Source organism: Protopterus annectens, chromosome 3.part0 (assembly GCF_019279795.1).
Source record: "Protopterus annectens isolate FY-2018-M chromosome 3.part0, PAN1.0, whole genome shotgun sequence".
In the NCBI taxonomy this organism is placed as follows: Eukaryota; Metazoa; Chordata; order Ceratodontiformes; family Protopteridae; genus Protopterus; species Protopterus annectens.
Genome location: NC_056731.1, coordinates 882,356,007 through 882,375,154, shown reverse-complemented (window position 1 = coordinate 882,375,154; position 19,148 = coordinate 882,356,007). Strand labels below are relative to the sequence as shown.

General features: G+C 46.7%; 1 protein-coding gene across 6 annotated transcripts in view; it reads right to left on the bottom strand.

Moving 5' to 3' along the window:
• The window catches only part of LOC122796606 (ubiquitin thioesterase otulin-like), a 1,420,501-nt gene that overhangs the window by 97,964 nt on the left and 1,303,389 nt on the right, over positions 1 to 19,148 (bottom strand). The gene's annotated exons all lie outside the window — the stretch shown is intronic.

The window sequence follows — 19,148 nt, the reverse complement described above, 5'->3', positions numbered from 1 at the left end:
AAATGGGAACTGTGGGAACAATACATGGGGAATAATGTTTTGGAGGAGGAATGAGGTTTAGAGGAAGTCTGGAATTGAATGAGCTTTGTAATGTTTGACTGACAATGACTAGATAGATTATAAGTGATGTATAACGTTTGAAACTGAAAATATGTCAATACGGGTTTGTTTTCATTTAAACAAAAAAGAAGTTATGTTCTTACCATAACGTTCCATGTTTGTTGTCCTTTATCTCGCCTTCCTTCTTTCTGGTTGGGTTCGGAGCCAATCTCGGCTCTGACTCGGCCACTTCTAAAGCTCGAAGAGTCCTGGCTTGAGGGTAGCCCCTTATCCCAGCATGCTTAGCGGTAGCTACCCAGATCTCATTTGTGACAACTACCCACTAGATAGAACTATAGATTACCACATAAAAGAGGTAACCAGACAATACTGCTTCCTTATACTGAAAAAACAGAACAACAAATGGTGACAATGTCTATATCAACTGCTGAAAAGCAAAGGAAACTCAGCCAAATCAGCCAAAAAGGGAATTCCTCTCAATCATTCAGGATGGGGGAAGGAAGGCGAGATAAAGGACAACAAACATGGAACGTTATGGTAAGAACATAACTTCTTTATGTTATGTTGTCCATCTCACCTTCCTTCTTTCTGGTTGGGACAGCGTCCCCAGCACCTAAATCCTCACTGGAAGAGACGTCAGAACAGTGGAACCAAATAGATGCCCTGTTCCGAGAGGCCATGTCCACTTTGTAATGAGTAATGAAGGTATGGGGAGTAGCCCATGTTGCTGCCGCACAAATAGTATCTAATGGGAGCTTGGCTTGAAAAGCTATGGAGGTAGCCAAGGACCTAGTAGAGTGTCCTCTTACTTTTCCCGGGACAGACACATTGCGAGACTCATAAGCATAAGTAATAGTATTGCACAGCCATTTTGACAAAGTCACTTTGGAAACTGGTGAGCCTTGCTTACTCTGTGAGAAGGATATGAACATCTGATCTGATTTTCTGATGTCCTTGGTTCTCTGAAGATAAAATCGTAACTGTCTGTGGACATCCAACTGATGTAGCTTATACTCTGCCTTGCTGCCATAATTTGGAAAGAATACAGGGAGTTCAAATGACTGATACAAATTATACAATGAACAGACTTTTGGTAAAAAGGAAGTATTAGTTCTAAGAGATACTCTATCCTTGTGAAAAATCATATAAGTTGGGCGGATGGAAAGTGCCTGTAACTCGGAAACCCGCCTAGCCGAAGTAATTGTGATCAGGAAGAGGGTCTTCCATGATAAGAATTTTAGAGGACAAGAAGCAACTGGTTCAAAGGGAGGGAGGATTAGAGCCACTAGTACTAAATTTAAATCCCAAGAATGGAGAGGTTCTCGGGTGGAAAGCCTTAATAGGCTAGCATCTTTCAAAAAGGCCCTACATAGATTGTGGGACATGACGTTAGAACCTAGAAGGCCCACATGGAAATTGGAAATAGCAGCCAGTTGAACTCGAATCATAGCAGCCGCTGCTCCTTTCTCAAAGGTTTCAGCCAGGAAGTCCAAAATTTTTGAAACTGGTGCTGTAAAGAGATCAATGTCATTTTGTTCGGCCCAGAAAGAGAACCTCTTCCATTTACTAGCGTAAAGTTTCCTAGTAGTTGGTTTGTGAGAAGAGACTAAAATATGTTGAACCATAGGTGAAATATCCGGAAGCCTGGCTAGGACTGGAAGTGGAGAAACCAAGCTGTCAGCTTGAGAGTTTGAATGAAAGGATGAAGAGCACCCGACTGATGTGTCAGGAGATCTTGAACAGGGTCCAGAATCCAAGGTTACTCTTGCAGGTAATGCCAAAGGAACGGGAACCATATCTGACAAGGCCAGTAAGGGGCAATGGGGATCAACTTGTGACTGAACAACTTTGCTTTCTGAAGAACTTTTGGAATTACAGGAAAGGGAGAAAAGGCGTAAAGAACCCCGGGTGGCCAATCGTGGATAAGTGCATCTCTGGGTGACTGTCCTGGTGGGGGAAGTAGGGCAAAGTAGCTGCTGCATTTGTTGTTTAGGTGTGAGGCAAAAAGATCACAGCATGGCTGGCCCCATCTGCAAAAGATCATATGCGCCACATCTTGTTTCAGAGACCACTCGTGGAGCATGAAAATTGCCCTGCTGAGCTTGTCTGCAATCACGCTGAACTTCCCCGGGATGTGCACTGCAACCAGAAAACGCTGAGACCCAGTCTCACATAGTACCATCACAACCTCAAATCATACACATAAACACACAAAGACATACTCGGCGGCTCTGATCAAAAATCTACCAAAACAGCAGAGGCCACCAAAGCAGACACCCAAACAACCACCACCTCAGAACACAACACCTGCAACACATAGACCTCACAGTCAGAGTGTCAAACAGTCACAGCCCTTAAGGCCAAACACAATGCCAGACACACTAGTCATTGGTGACTCCATAGTCGGACACACTGACGTCCCGCTCACCAGACTGAGTAAGGAGAAGGTCACAGTAAGCTGCCTGTCGGGTGCTAGAATCCGCCACATAACGCAAGCACTCAGGTCTCTCAACAGCAGGTACAAATACGACTCAGTCATTGTCCACGCTGGTGTAAACGACCTGAGACGTACCTCCTTGGACTACATGAAAAGGGACATTGAGGAGCTCTCTGATTATGTAGCCCAGGCAGGTATGACCCTGACCTTGAGCAGTATCCTACCTTCACCAAGAATGATGCCACAATACAGAGATAAGATGATCAGCTTTAACAATTGGCTTAAACTCTGGTGTCATTCAAAGGGGATCCAATGTCTGTCTGCCTGGGATGACATGCTGGACAAGCCACGCTGCTTCAAAGGACGGCTTGCACCTGTCACCCTGGGATTCCGGATATTGGCAAAGGCTCTTGCCACCCCATAGTGCCTTTTTAGGCAAGGCTCAAATTCTAAACCTACCACCCTAGAACACAAAAAGGAAAAACTAAGGGTAATGCTGCTCAATGCCAGAAGTCTAAATCTCAAAATGCACGCACTCGAGGCCCTTCTCAGTATGGAGAACATCGATGTCTGTGCAGTGACAGAAACCTGGTTCAAGGCTCCTGAGAGCACCCCAGCACTATCAGGTTTTACCTCTTATCATGCGTTCCGCCCCAAAATCCGGACAATACCAAGAAAGGAGGGGGTATCCATATTCATCAAAGACACCCACACCTCAAGACTGGTGGCAACGCACGATGCATCGGAGACCATCCAGGTGCAATTAACCATAGGCAAGACTGCTCTGCAAATTGTAGCATGTTACAGGCCACCCTCACAAACTCAGGAACCTCACATGGCCTTCCTGAAAACACTAGAGGGATAAATGTATCACCAAACACCATCATACTAGGTGACTTCAATTACCCTAATATAGACTGGGAACACTACTCAAGTCCAAACACCCTAGCCCAAAAGTTCCTGGAATTCATAAACTCAAATGCCATGGAACAACTAGTCACCATCCCCACAAGAGGAGAAAACATACTTGATCTCATCATCACGAACATGGGAGCACAATGTTCAACACCGAAGTATACCCCTCACTGGTGAGATCAGATCACAAACTAATCTCGCTGGAGGTCCTCATCCCACCCCACCTGAAATAAAAAGACCACAGTAAAGCACTTCTCGAAAGCCGACCTGACACCTCTAAAGACTAGTGTGGTCTCCTTTAAGGCCCGCAAGCCGCCGGAAAACAGTACTCAAGCCGCTGAATCACTTACAAATGCCTTCTACCAGCACCTGCAGGACTGCATGGATAAGGCAATCCCAAGCAAAACAAAGACTCTTTGTACCAAAGGCAAGCGTCCAGTCTGGTGGACCCCAGCCATAAACAAACTCTACAACAAAAGGAGGAAGCTACTACAAGATAGAGCAAAATCCTTAAAAGGTAAGACACCCTTGATCACTATAAGTAAAAAAACTAAGAGCTCTCATAAAATCATCCAAAGCAAATTTTGAGAGAAAAATAGCTAAAGACTCAAAAGACAATCATAAGGCCTTCTTTAGCTATGTTAGAAACCTGGGAGGAACCTCCCAGATATGCTCAGAACTAGTTCAAAATGATGTGAAGATTACTGATCCTACAGACATTGCCAACATACTGGCTGACAGGTTCAGTGCAAACTTCTCCCCCCCCCAAAAGGAGAGATATCTATACCAAGCGATTGCAGCCCCCCAAACATCTCCAACGCCCAAGTGAGAACTGCTCTCCAAAGCAAAAAACACAGCATCCATGGGACCTGATGGTGTCCCCGGCTGTGTGCTCCACGAACTCAATGAGGAATTAAACCCACAGCTAGGACAGCTGTTTAATCATAGTCTTACCTCTGGATCGCACCCAGGAGTGGCGCACTGCAACTGTGGTCCCACTTCACAAAGGCGGTGCCTCCACCGACCCTGGAAATTACCGCCCATTAGCTTGACAAGCCTTATCTGCAAAGCCATGGAGAGGATCATAATGGACCTCATAAATAAAGACATAGGGAATTTGCAGACTTTGGATCCATCCCAGTTTGGCTTTGTCAAAGGCAGATCATGCCTTCTAAACTTGGTTGACTTTTTGAAACAGTCACCAAAGCCATTGATGAGGGAAAGGCAGTCCATACAGCCTACCTCGATCTGGCGAAGGCCTTCGATACAATACCCCACTCGGGTATCATTGAAAAACTCATCAGCTTAAATGTTAACCCATACATCACAAGATGGGTTGCAAACTGGCTGAGTGACAGAACCCACAGGGTCAGAGTTGCTGGCGCCATGTCAGACTCAAAGCCTGTCACAAGTGGTGTACCACAGGGCTCAGTCCTGGGCCCACTCTTGTTTGGCATCTACTTTTCCAGTACAAGCAAACACAGGAGGGTTATGGCTGACAAAGTTTGCAGATGACTGCAAACTGGGCCATAGTAGAAAACACATCTGACACAGATATCCTTCAGAAGGGTCTCACAGAAACGGATAACTGGTGCCAGAGCCATGGCCTAAAGTTAAATGCCAAAAAATGCATAGTCATACCCTTCGGGAAAAACAAGGTTAACCCTAGCTACCAAATAGGTGGCAATCCACTGAGCATAGAAGAAGTTATCAGGGACCTGGGGACCCAGGTTGATAGTAGTCTGTCATTCGACACCCATGTAGCTAAAGTAGTTAGGAAGACCTTCTACATTGCCCACCTTATCATGAAGGGATTCTCATCTAGATCAAGGGAGGTCATAGTCTCCCTATACTCATCACTCATCAGACCAATGATTGAGTACAATGCCCCATTCGAATGTATCTGACCCGACACTTGCAGCAGCTGGAGAGGCCACAAAAGTTCCTCACCAAAAGGATAAAGGGTCTCAAACATCTGTCCTATGCTGCCCGACTGAAAGAACTCCAGCTCTATTCAGTCGCTTACCGCTTGCTCAGAGGTGACCTTTGCCTAACATACAAGGCCATGTCAAACCCAGATTTGATGAATATGCTTCACCTCAAAAAATCTAGATCCATCAGAGCCACAAGGGGGGGAGACTTAAACCTCGACACGGCTATTAATAGGACGCGCTGGAGGGATAGATTCATCACCCAAAGACTCCCTATGCTGTGGAATAAAATCCCGGTATATGTGAGGCAGAGCACCTCGCTGGCCTTGTTCAAGAGAAATCTTGACCAATGGATGGGAGATCGCAGATATACCCCAGGGATTACCTCAGTGTCACTGCTCAACAGAGGCACAGCAAAATAATGGGTATAGTTCCCCATACTAAAGGGGTGGCGTAAGCCACAAAACTATGGGCTAGGCTTGTAAATGCCCTCGGGCAGATAGCCTAGTATGAACCTATGAACCTATGAACCTAGGAAATCGTCCATTGCCATACTCGAAGGGTATCCCGACAAAAGGGGTAAGATTTGGTTCTACCCTGTTTGTTGATGTACCACAACACTGCCATGTTGTCCATCTGAATTGCTATATAGCCCAAAGGAAGAGAGTTGTGAAGTGCTTGCAACTATAATAACACCGCTCTCATCTCCAGGACATTGATGTGCAAATGGTACTCGTGAGGTTGGCAAGTTCCTAGGACTGTCTGTCCCAGATAATGCCCCCCCACCCTATCTGGGAAGAGTCCATGGACACTGTGGCTACCAGATGAGGGGCCACAAAGGTCTGCCTAGAGTGATTAGGGGAGAGTGGAGCCACCACTGTAGAGCTTTCTTGCAAGCATCTGTGATTAAGATCATGTGTGACATTGGTAGATCCTGATACAACCACTGAGAGAAAAGGGGCCTTTGCAAAATCCTCGTACGGTAACGAGCTAACGGGACTAGAGTAATGGCAGCTGCCATCAAGCCCAAGACCTTTAGGACTAACCGTGCCTGAACCTTTGACTTTCACAAGAGGAGACAGACCTGACGTTGAATGGTAAGCACCCTTTCCTGTAGGAGCTTGGCTACCATGTCTCTTGTATTTAGTTGAGCACCTATGAAAATAATACACTGAGAGGGCAACAAGGCAGATTTTTCGTAGTTTATTGTGATTCCTAGACATACACAAGTGTGAATCATGTGGTTCCTGGTCCTTAAGAGATGATACTCATTGGTGGCAGTGAGGAGCCAGTCGTCTAGATAAGGAAACACCTGAAATCCCAAAAGTCTCAGGTGAGCCGTCACTACTGCCATGCATTTGGTGAAAACCCTGGGGGCTGTGGCGAGATCAAAGGGCAGAGCTCTGAACTGGTAATGACTGGCTCCCAGCCGAAAGTGTAAATGTCTCCTGGATTGCCTGTCCATTTTTATATGGTAGTATGCATCCTGGAGATCGATAGAGCACATCCAATTGTCCTGACCTAAAAAGGGTAGAATGGACTGCAGTGTCACCATCTGGAACTTGGTCTTCTTTACTGACCTGTTTAACTTGCTGAGATCTAGGATAGGTCTCCAGTCCCCTGTCTTTTTTGGAACTAAAATGAAAGTACAGTTTTGTACCTACCATAAATGTAGATGTCCGATAGGTATGCATCTGCAGTCATCACATATGGGTTGTCCTGCCTCAGGCAGCCCTTCGGTCGGCCGGATTCCAAAGTCTGGGTCCGGTGTCGGCTGATGTCGCCCTTTCCCCGACGTCACAACGCCTGGGGTATAAAAGCATCAGCCGACGCCATCTTCCTCAGTTTTTCTTGCCCCAGATGCCAGGTGCCCTCTAGGAAGGCTAAATTTGGAAAAATGCAATCAAAAATCCAAAAATTTGCAAAAAAAAAAAATATATATATATATATATATATATATATATATATATAAAACAAATACACCATAATAGATCCCCCAGCTAGCTAATAGAGAGGTAAGCACCCTAGGAGTACCACGGAGGGGAAGGAGGGAGGGTAAACCTGACTGCAGATGCATACCTATCGGACATCTACATTTATGGTAGGTACAAAACTGTACTATGTCCTTCAAGGATGCATCTGCAGTCATCACATATGGGTAGAATACCATAGCCAATCTGGGGGTGGAGGTACTAGGAAAAGGATGGTGTAGCTAAGATACCCTGCAGGACAGCCATAGCAAAGCCTGCTCTGGATCTGGAATATAGAGGTAAATTGTAATGCTTGGCAAATGTATGCACGGAGCTCCATGTGGCAGCTTCTAAAATGTCTTTTGTAGCCACCCCTCTTAAGAAGGCTGTGGAGGTGGCTGTGGCTCTCGTAGAATGAGGTCTAATGTTAGCTGGTAAAGTCTTTCCATGAAATGAGTAACAAAAGCGGATGCAATTTCCTATCCATTTTGAAATTGTCTGTTTGATTTGAATCCCTGGAGTCTGCAGTGTGCTATTACTGATGCCAGGCATTTCGTGAATACTCTGGGCGCAGTAGATAAGCCAAAGGGCAATGCTGAGAATTGATAATGCTCTGACCCTGCAAGAAATCTGAGGTATCTTCTGCAACTTTGTCTGATAGGGACATGCAGGTATGCCTCCTTGAGGTCTAGAGTAACCAGCCAAGACCCCTTGCCCAGCATGGGAAGGAGTTGCTGTAAAGTCAGCATTTTGAATTTTGGCACAATGAGATAAGTATTCAGTACGGACAAGTCGAGAATAGGCCTCCATTGATGCTCTTTTCTTGGAACAAGGAATAGTCTGGAGTAAAATCCTTGGCCTTGTTCTGAAATAGGAACTTTTTCTATGGCTTTCATTTGGAGTAAGTTTGAGATTTGTTTCAAAGCCTCTGTCCTTTGATTTGGTGGCAGACCTGGTATGCCTTTTCTTTTTGGCAATGTGTGGAAATGGAACCTGTATCCGTTGTCTATTATTTGGAGTATCCATTTGTCTCTTGTAATGTTGTGCCAATTTCTTGAGAATAAAGAAAGCTTTCCGCCCAAAGGTGCTTCTAATTGAGCCCTGGTTGGCGGAGTCAAAGCAGAGTCATTGAGTTTGTCCTTGTGCAGCAGTTGCAGATCCTGAACTGCCTGTCTGAATTGGAGGTTGCCATTGACGGCCTCTGTAGGAACCCCTAGCTTGGCCTCTACCTCTGGCACGCCTGTTTCTGCCCCTTTGAAATCTTTCTGTGTCCGGAAAGGACCAGTTCTTGGAAGGTCAGTTTCTGCTGAATCTAGGCGGTTGGACTTGAAGAAAATCCTTAACCGTTTGTACAGATTTTGCCTTTTCCTCAAATTTCTTTAGGACGTCTTGAGCAGTGGAACCAAATAACTTTTGCTTTTCCAGTGGTGCATCCAAAAGATTAGCTTTAACATGTTCTGGCAGAGATTGTTCCTTTAGCCAAGCATGCCTGTGTATGACAACACCTGTCATTGCTGACCTACATGAAGCTTCCAATGCATCATAACCACACTGCAAGAAATGGTTGCTAACCTGCTGGGAATTATGTACCAGATCCTGAAGGGATTTACGGTCCAGGGGTTCAGAAGAAGACAATTTCTTATGCATTTCTTCTAACAAATACTCTTGATACTGTATCATGTGAAATTGACAATTTAATGCCCTCATAGCAAGAGTGGCAGAAGTATACACTTTTTTACCCCATCTCTCTAATGCCCTGGACTCCTTTGCAGAGGGGAGTGGGTTCTTAGTAGTAACAGCTGCAACCCCTTTAGGGCCCTGTGAAATAGTTTCAGGGTCAGCAGAGTGGGCCTTATAAAGAAAATGATGCATGTCCGGGACCCTGTAATACCTATCAGGCTTAACAGGGGCCGGAGACAGATTGTCAGGTGTCATACTATAGTCAGAATATATATCATCAATCACATTTAAAACGGGAGGAATAGCCAAAGGTCAATGCTGAGGTAAATGAAGAAAAGTTCTTAGTCTTTTCCTGGAATCAGAATATTCCTGGCCCTGCCATTTGAAATGCTCACTCATAGTGTGAAGGGTCTCCCCAAAGGAAAGCTCTTCAGGAGGGGAGGCTGAGGGAATAGATTCCTCTGCATCCGAATCCTCGTAGGCCGAATAAGCCTCCTCCTGGTAGTCTGAGTGATCCGAGCCAACAGAGGCCTCCTCTGAAGAAAGGGGATCAGGGGGATCCATCCTGGGCCTTTTGTCTAGAGGGGGTTGGGAGCCCCTGTCCGGATGAGGGTGAGAGCCCCTAATCAAGGAGATCAGGTCCTCTGCTAAAGTTGAAATCTGTGAACTAGAAGAAGGTCCCTGAAGAATAACTCTGGGAGGCATGGCTTTAGTGTGCTTTGCAGCCTTAGCCCTGGTGAAGGCCTTAATAGACATGGATGCAGGAGGCCTGGCTGCACCACGTGCTGGTGTAGCTTTATCTAAAGGTATGGTGTCGGTAGATTCCAATAAACCAGTTTCGGAAGGCAATTCTGTAACCGACTCGGTAGGAGCCTCCGGGACCGAGGCTGTCTGTTGTATTATTTCAGGGTTCGGAAGTTCCAAGGACTCGGTATCAGCCGAGACCAAGACACTCACGGTAGGCCTAGCCGCGGTTTCAGCTGAAACCGCGGCCCGCGTGCGTCGGTCCTTGTCTTTCCGTTTCTTAATTAAATGTGATGTCGGGGTTTCCGACGGCATTTTGTAAGCAAAACTATCCCCAAAAAACTCTTCTGCGAACTCCGACCGACGTCTAAGAGTGCGTCGGTTGAAGGAAGCACAGGCAGAGCAGGCTGAGACGTCGTGGTCTGGGCCTAAGCAAGAGAGACAATAAGAGTGGAAATCCTTATAAGGTATTTGTTTCCCACAAGTTAAACAATTATTAACTTTTTCTGACATCGGCTGAGGCAAGAAAGAGTCCCCAACGGGGTACATAGCTTTTGAAGTCTTCGGATAGCGAAATTACAGGAGCTGGCCGACCGGCACTTGCGAACTGCTTCTGCTTCGGGCACCACGCGGCAAGAAAGACTGAGGAAGATGGTGTCGGCTGACGCTTTTATACCCCAGGCGTTGTGACGTCGGGGAAAGGGCGACATCAGCCGACGCAAGACCCAGACTTTGGAATCCGGCCGACCGAAGGACTGCCTGAGGCAGGACAACCCATATGTGATGACTGCAGATGCATCCTTGAAGGACATCCTTGAGTAAGTTCCGGATTCGATCTGGTCTGCGGGGACTTCCTGAATGGCTCTTTTTTGCAGCAAACTTTTTACTTCCAAAGCTGCTTGATCCTGAAGATTGGGTGGAACCATCTGGGATTGATCGTTTTTGACCTCTTGGTGGCGTTTGGGAGAAGGGAATTTTGTAATCCCTAGATATTATGCACCGTACCCACGCATCTACTGTTACATTTTGGCAGGCTTTTGGGTACAGTGATATTCTGCCCCCAACTGCCTCCAGAGGTGGGCAGCCGGACAATCTTTTAGGGATACTTAAAGGGCCTGGCAGAGAACGTATCCCTGTCACCCTGTTGTGGAACCCCCTGCTGTGAGGTCGGTGTCTCCCATTATTATTTCCCCCTCTGCCCCTGGGGAAATTATCTCCACATGTGTCCGGTGAAGCTCCCTGGGATTTACGGAAACCACAATTTACCACTCTTTTGGCCTTTGGGATAAGGCCTGGATGGAGTGGAAAAACAGACTCCTACAGCAGACAGAGTTTTGCCATCTTGTTCACTCTTGGTAAGAGTCTCTCTAACTTGTGGCCCGAACAAGGCCGAGCTGTCAAAGGGGATGTTAGCAGAGGAGGACTTGAAGGGCTCCGAAAATTGACAAAGGTGCATCCAGGACCGTCTGCGAAGAACAACTCCTGTGCCTGCAGCCCTACTCACTCCACCTGCTGCGTAAGAAATCAGGGGCATGGAGGAGTTAACAATGGAGGTTGGGCTCGCTAGCTGGTTAACAGACTTGGAAGTCGCTCCCTCAGGTGAAGGATCCTGGAGGGTATCTCCCAGCTCTTTAAGGAGATCCTTATGAGGTCTTGTGAAATGTGACAAATAGTTCAGAGACCGAAGAGCAAGGTTCGCTGAAGAGAAAACATGCTTCCCATATCTCACCATGGCTCTAGACTCCTTGTTTGGCAGATGGATAGAAGAAGAAGTCTCTGCGAGTTCCTTCTTGGTGGCTGCTGCCACCACCATAGCATCAACTGGCACGTCTTTAGAGAGATCTATCTTGTCGCCCAGTGTGGTAATAAACCTGTTAGGCCTTTTCGGAATGGACTCCATGGTCTCTGAAGCACTCCATGCCTTTCGACTCACTACTGACAAAAGTGGGTCGAAAGGCGGAGACACCCAGGAGGTGGAGGGTCGGGAACTAAATGCGTCCAGGTACACGGACTCATCCTCAGAAGGGGCAAGGGGCTTCCAGTTTCCCCTCTGCCTAAGGATCTCCAGGATGTCCGAGAATGAGACATCCTCAGAGGGGGACCGTGGGAACCCTTCCAAGTCATTCAAGTCCGTGTCAGAAGTGACAGACTCAGGGGAGTCCACATGCTTCCTCTTACATCTTTTCTTCCTGGGAACCTCCTCTGAGGCATGCTCAGGAGAGGTCTCGTAAGAAGAGGGTCACCCTGTGGGGCATCCTGGGGCATCAGTTCCCTATGCTTGGGACGAAGAGGAGGATCAGAGGCAGACAACGGTATCAATGGGAATGCAGCCAATGGAGCCAAGGGTGGAGCGGTCTTGGTAGACCGCACACTCCTCATCACCTCAAAGGCACCACGGTCCAGAACGGAGAGAGGCTCCGAGGACCCTGGAGACCTCCTCCGCACTGAAAGCCATGGCACCGAGGCAGATGTGGGAGCCCGAACTCACCTGCGCCGAAGCCCTGAGGGGAAGAGCGGGGTCAGACAAGGGTCCAATGCCACTTCCCCCCTCGGAGCCAATGAGAGAGTCTTGTGCAGACCTCTCGACAGGGCAGATTATCGAGGGGGTCAAAGCGGATGTAAGAACTGACAAGTCAAGGGTTGTTGGAACCGACGGTTCCACCACTACTACTTCCATGCACTCCGGCTCCGAACTGGACACAGTCGGAGGAGGAGGAATAGAGACAGGGACTGGTTTGGATAATGGTGTCACTTCCTTCTGGGCTGGGCTCGACAACAATTTAGCAAATATGGGTGTCTTGAGCAGCCTCTTCACCACTCTCTCCACATCACCATCAGATAAACTCTTGGATGATCGAGAGGAGTGGGCCGAGAACCGATGGCTACCTGCCACTGACTGCAAAAGTGGAGACTGAGGCACAGATCTCACCGGGTCCAGTGAAGGAGATCTCAATCTCTTTTTGGTTCGGGATGGGTCCAAAGGCACTGATGAAGCCACTGGAAAAAAGACTCCTCGGAGCCAGCAATCCATTCCGAAGGTTCTGAAGATTTTGATTTAGATTTTGTCAGCACCAAAGTTGGAGCCGACAAAGATGCCGGATTGACATCGGATTTTTTTTTAAGGGCCGAGTATCTGATGCTACTTCAACCTGGGGTTTAATAACCCTCTCAAAATAAGTTTGTTGCACCTCTCCTGCAAAACCCGTGTGCTAAAGGCATTGCAAACAGAGCATGAGTCCAGCAGGTGGACCGCCCCTAAACAATACACGCAACTCGTGTGCCCGTCCGTAAGGGACATTTTCTGGCAACACGATTCGCATTTCTTGAACCCTGACTGCTTAGGTAATTCTTTGGACATAATAAACACCACAAAAAGCAGTACTAACAACTAAAGAGTGTTTTGTTTTTGTTTTTTTTTTTTAGAAGAAGAAAAGGGAGGAGAAGAGGGGTTTTAACCTCTAAGTTAAACGGTTACTGCTCCCAAACGGAGAAGGCCTCTAACTAAGATGGCTTCTCCCTAGGTAGCAAGGAGGGATAACAGGACAAGAAAAAAGTACAGTTTTGTACCTACCATAAATGTAGATGTCCGATAGATATGCAACTGCAGTCCTGACATATGGGTTGTCCTGCCTCAGGCAGCCCCTCGGTCGTCCGGATTCCAAAGTCTGGGTCCGGCGTCGGCTGTTGTCGCTTCTTCCCCGACGTCAGAGCGGCTGGGGTATAAAATCATCAGCTGACGCCATCTTCTTCAGTGTTTCTTGCCCCAGATGCCAGGTGCCCTCCAAGGAAGGCTAAATTTAGAGAATGCATAAAATTCCAGACATGCATAATAGTAATAAACAGATGCACCATAAAAGCTATCCCTAGCTAAGTTGGAAAAGGGGTAGTGGACCCAAAAAGGTAAATTACTGAGGGGTAGGAGGGAGGGTAAACCTGACTGCAGTTGCATATCTATCGGACATCTACATTTATGGTAGGTACAAAACTGTACTATGTCCTTCAAGAATGCAACTGCAGTCCTGACATAGCCAAGCTGGGGGTGGTAGGATCTAAGAAAAAGATGGTGTAGCTAAAAATACCCTGCAGGACTGCCAAAGCAAAGCCTGCTCGGGATCTGAAGTATAAAGGCAGGTTGTAGTGCTTGGAAAATGTATGTACGGAGCTCCATGTAGCAGCTTCTAGAATGTCCTTTGTAGCCACCCCTCTTAGAAAGGCTGTGGAGGTGGCTATAGCTCTGGTGGAGTGTGGCCTGATATTGGCTGAACACCTTTTCCATGGAAAGAATAACAGAATCTGATGCAGTGTCCAATCCATTTTGAAATTGTTTGTTTGGAAATTGCCTTTCCTTGCACTCCAGCAGCGTAAGCTACAAATAGTTGGTCAGACTTTCTGTTGGCCTTTGTTCTGTCCAAGTAGTAGCGTAATTGTCTGTGTATGTCCAAAGTGTGCAGCAGCTTTTCTCCTTTATTTTGAGGATTGGGAAAGAAAGTAGGCAGGTGAATTGCTTGATTTAGAGACACCCTGGATATCACTTTTGGCATGAATGAAGGATTGGTTCTTAAAGAAACTCTGTCCTGATGAAAAATGAGGAATGGAGGTACTGCCATGTGGGCCTGTATCTCCGAGACTCTTCTTGCTGAGGTAACTGCCAACAGAAAAACTGTTTTCCAGGAGAGAAATTGCATCTCTGAAGATGCTGCTGGCTCAAAAGGAGGAAGAGTTAATTTTTCCAAGACGAAGTTGAGGTCCCATGCAGGCACTGGTGGTTTCCTGGGAGGTTTGATATTCTTTATCCCTCTTAGAAACTGTCTTAGCAAAGGATGTGAAAACACAGGTGGATCACAGTTGTATTTTGCTGAGATTGCTGAAGCGTGTATTTTTATGGAAGAATATGAAAGGCCACTATGAAGCATTTCTGCCAAGTATTCTAGTATCTGTGGCATGTTTATTACTGATACATCCTGACCCTTGTTGGCATTCCAGGTGATAAATCTCTTCCATTTGGCTGAATAAGTTTTTCTGGTGGAAGGTCTGCGTACTTCCAGTAGGATCTCTTGAACATTTTTGGAGAGAGAGATATGGGTAGAAGTCATGGAACCCTCTAAGCTGTCAGCTGCAATGTTTGCAGGTTGGGATGAACAGTCCTGTAATTGTGCTGAGTTAGAAGCAGAGGCCATTGAGGCAGGGGCCACGGCTTGGTGCGAGATATGCTCCTTAGTAATGGATACCAGTGCTGCCTTGGCCAGTCTGGAGCTATCCAAATACCTTTCGGTTGCTCTGCTTTGATCTTCAGTAACACCTTGGTCATTAATGGTAGAGGTGGGAATGCGTAGATTGTCAGAGAATTCCAGCTGAAGGAGAGAGCATCCACTCTCCAGGCTTGAGGATGGTGTGTCCTCAACCAGAACTTCTTCAGATGAAGATTGAGGTGAGAGGCAAAGAGATCTATGTCTGGCCTTCCCCACGCATGAGTTATTTGCGAAAAAATGTCTGGATGCAGCATCCATTCGTGCGGGTCCAAAATGTTTCTGCTTAGACTGTCCGCCAGAACATTGTCCTTGCCTGGAACAAATTGGGATTGCAACTGCAAGTTCAGTTTCAGGGCCTTTTCCCAAAGAGTCATTGTTAGTCTGCAGAGGGGGTAAGAATGAGTGTCTCCCTGTTTATTTATGTACCACATGACAGTGGTGTTGTCTGTCTTTATTAGCAGATGACCTTGCTGAAGAAATTTTCCAAAGGCCTCGATTGCATGAATCACTGCCAACATCTCTTTTTGATTTATGTGCAGATGCATATCCCGGGGAGCCCATTGCCCTTGCATGCATCTGCCTTCCATGTGCGCCCCCCATCCATGATCCGAGGCATCTGTTGTAATGGTTTGACTTGCTTGAGGTTTGTTGAAAGACATGCCTTTGTTTAATTGACTTGCTTGTGCCCACCACAAAAATTCCTTTTGAAGACATGGAATGAGTGGTATAATTTCTTCTAACTTGTTTTTCTTCCGTGAGGAAAGCCATTTGTGAGTTTGTGTCCAGTTTGGCTCCTAGAAAAATTATTTGTTGGGATGGCAGTAGTCTTGATTTTTGAATGTTGACTGTGTATCCCAAAGCCTGTAGTAAGTGCATAACATAGTCCAAGTTTCTTATCAAGGCTTGTTTGCTGTCCGCTTGTATAAGGCAGTCGTCCAGGTAAGGGTAAATTTGTATCCCCTGGAGTCTGCAATGTGCAATTACTGATGCCAGGCATTACGTGAATACTCTGGGCGCAGTAGATAAGCCAAACGGCAATGCTGAGAATTGATAATGCTCTGACCCTGCAAGAATCTGAGGTATCTTCTGCAACTGTGTCTGATTGGGACATGCAGGTATGCCTCCATGAGGTCCAGGGTATCCAGCCAAGACCCCTTGCCAGCATGGGAAGAAGTTGCTGTAACGTCAGCATTTTGAATTTTGGTACAATGAGAAAGGTGTTTAGAGCGGACAAGTCCAGTATAGGTCTCCATTGCTTTTCTTTTCTTGGAACAAGGAACAGTCTTGAGTAGAATCCCTGGCCTTGTTCCTGAGGAGGAACCTTTTCTATTGCTTTGATTTGTAGCAGCTTTGAAACTTGTATGATTGCCTCTGCCCTTTGATTGTGTGGCAGGTTTGGCATGCCTTGTCTTGTTGGTAAGGTATGAAAGTGGAACCTGTAACCTTTGTCTATTATGTTCAAAAATCCATCAGTCCTTTGTAAAAACGTGCCAATTTTTTGAAAATAAGGATAACTTTCCGCCTAAAGGAGCTTCTCTTTGAGCCTTGGTCAGCGGTGTCAAAGTCAAGTCATTGTGATTGTCCCTGTGGAGCAGTGGGAGTCCCTGCGCCACTTCTCTGATTAGTTGGTTGCCATTGGCGGCCCCTGTAGGAGCCTCGGTATTGCCCTCTACCTCGAGCATGCCTGCTTTTTCCCCTTTGAAACTTGTCAGTGTCTGGAAAGGACCAATTCTTCGAAGGCCAATTCCTGCTGAACCTTGGTGGCTGAACCTGGAGGAAATCTTTGACTGTTTGTACTGATTTAGCCTTTTCCTCAATTGATTTCAACACACCCTGTGCATTAGCACCAAATAGCTTGTCTTTTTCCAGAGGTGCATCTAGAAGCTTTACTTTAACATGATCTGGCAATGACTGTTCTTTCAACCAAGCATGTCTACGTATGACTGCCCCTGTCATAGCTGCCCTACATGAAGCTTCCAATGCATCATAACCACACTGAAGAAAATGATTGCTAACCTGCTGAGTATTATGAACCAAATCCTGCAAAGCCTTTCTATCTAAAGGCTCAGGAGAAGCTAACTTTTTCTGCAAATCATCCATCAGAAAATCTTGATACTGAAACATATGAAAAAGACAGTTAAGAGCCCTCATGGCAAGGGTGGTAGAGGTATAAACTTTCTTACCCCCACCTCTCCAGGGACCTAGATTCCCTGTCTGTGGGCAAAAGAGTCTTGGTCGTGGAAGTGGCCACTCCTTTGGGCCCCTGAGAAATAGTTTTTAGATCAACAGAGTGGGCCTTAAAGAGATGCTTATGAGTTTCAGGAACCCTGTAATATCTGTCTGGCTTGACAGGAGCAGGAGGGAGAGAATCAGGAGAAGTACTGGAGTCTGAGTACACATCATCCAATACATCTAACACTGGGGGAATAGCTAAAGGCCTGTGCTGGGGTAACTTAAGGAAGGTCCGAAGCCTTTTCCTGGAGTCGGAGAAATCCTGGCCCTGCCACTGAAAATGCTCTCTCATGGAGTGGAGAATTTCCCCGAAAGAAATATCCTCAGGAGGAGAGGCAGAGGGAATGGATTCATCTGTATCAGAATCCTCGTAGGCCGGGAAGGGTTCTTCCTGGGAATCTGAAAGGCCTGACTCACCAGAGGCTTCATCTGAGGAAAGGGTATCTGTCCGCTCAACCCTAGGCCTTTTGTCTGAAGGCGGCTGAGAACCTCTGTCTGGATGAGCCTGAGAGCCCCTGATTAAAGAAATTAGATCTGCAGCTAAAGTCATGATCTGTTTATCCGAAGTGGGAGTCTGTGAAAAAGATTTAGGAGGGTGAGACTTAGCCTGGCTGGCAGCCTTAGCACGTGTGTAGGCCTTGATGGACATAGGCACAGGAGGCCTAGCTGTCCCACGTGCTGGAGTAACTTTGTCCACCGGTATGGTGTCAGGCAAATCTTGGGCTTCGGTTTCAGGAGGAAAAACAACAACCGGCACCGAGGAAGCCTCCGGGACCGTAGTGTGCAGTAAAACGGTGTCGTCGACCTGGAGCAGTTGAATTACCGCCTCCGAAGAGACCGATACACTCGCGGTAGGCTTAGGCGTGGTGTCGGTGGAAGTCACGGGCCGTGAAGGTTGGTCCCGGTCCTTCCATTTTTTGGAAACGTGTGCTGTCGGAAGTTCCGACGGCATGATATAAGAGTAATTTTCCCAAAAAAAGTCTTCAGCAAATTCTGCCCGGCGCCTAAGTGTGCGCTTATTGAAGCAAGCACAGGCCGAGACGTCGTGGTCTGGGCCCAGGCAGGGAAGGCAGTAAGAATGGAAGTCCTTATAAGGTATTTGTTTACCACAAGACAAACAATTATTAACTTTTGCAGTTTTATCTGACATCGGCTAAGGCAAGAAAAGGTTCCCCAACGGGGTACTTAGCTTTTTGATGACTTCGGTAACTGGAGCTGGCTGACCGTCACTTGTGAACTGCTTCTGCTTCGGGCACTGCGTGGCAAGAAAGACTGAAGAAGATGGCGTCGGCTGATGATTTTATACCCCAGCCGCTCTGACGTCGGGGAAGAAGCGACAACAGCCGACGCCGGACCCAGACTTTGGAATCCGGCCGACCGAGGATGCAAAGGAGGCAGGACAACCCATATGTCAGGACTGCAGTTGCATTCTTGAAGGACATCAACCCTCAAGAAAAATGGGTCACCGACAACAACAACAACACAGGTAAAGCCCTGAGAGAAAACAACGGCCTAACTACAGCAAAAAGAAGGCAACGAGGACAGAGGTGTTACAGATGGAGTAAAAACACTAAACTCTAAAGAAAATTTAGCCTGAAACAATAAGATTGTTATAGAAAAATTCACTACTTAGCCTGCGCCAGCAGAAGTCAATCTCGATGCTGCAAGTGGCAAATGAGATCTGGGTAGCTACCGCTAAGCATGCTGGGATAAGGGGCTAGCCTCGAGCCAGTAAGGACTCTGAGTTTTAGAAGTGGCCAAGTCGGAGGCGAGATCAGCTCCGAACCCAACCAGAAAGAAGGAAGGCGAGATGGACAACATAAACATTGTATGACTGCCTATGTCACAAGTGATAATTTAATAAAGATATTTCATGTAAAAAAAAAGAAAAAAAAATTAGTATGTCATTTAAAAGACTACTAGTTATAAA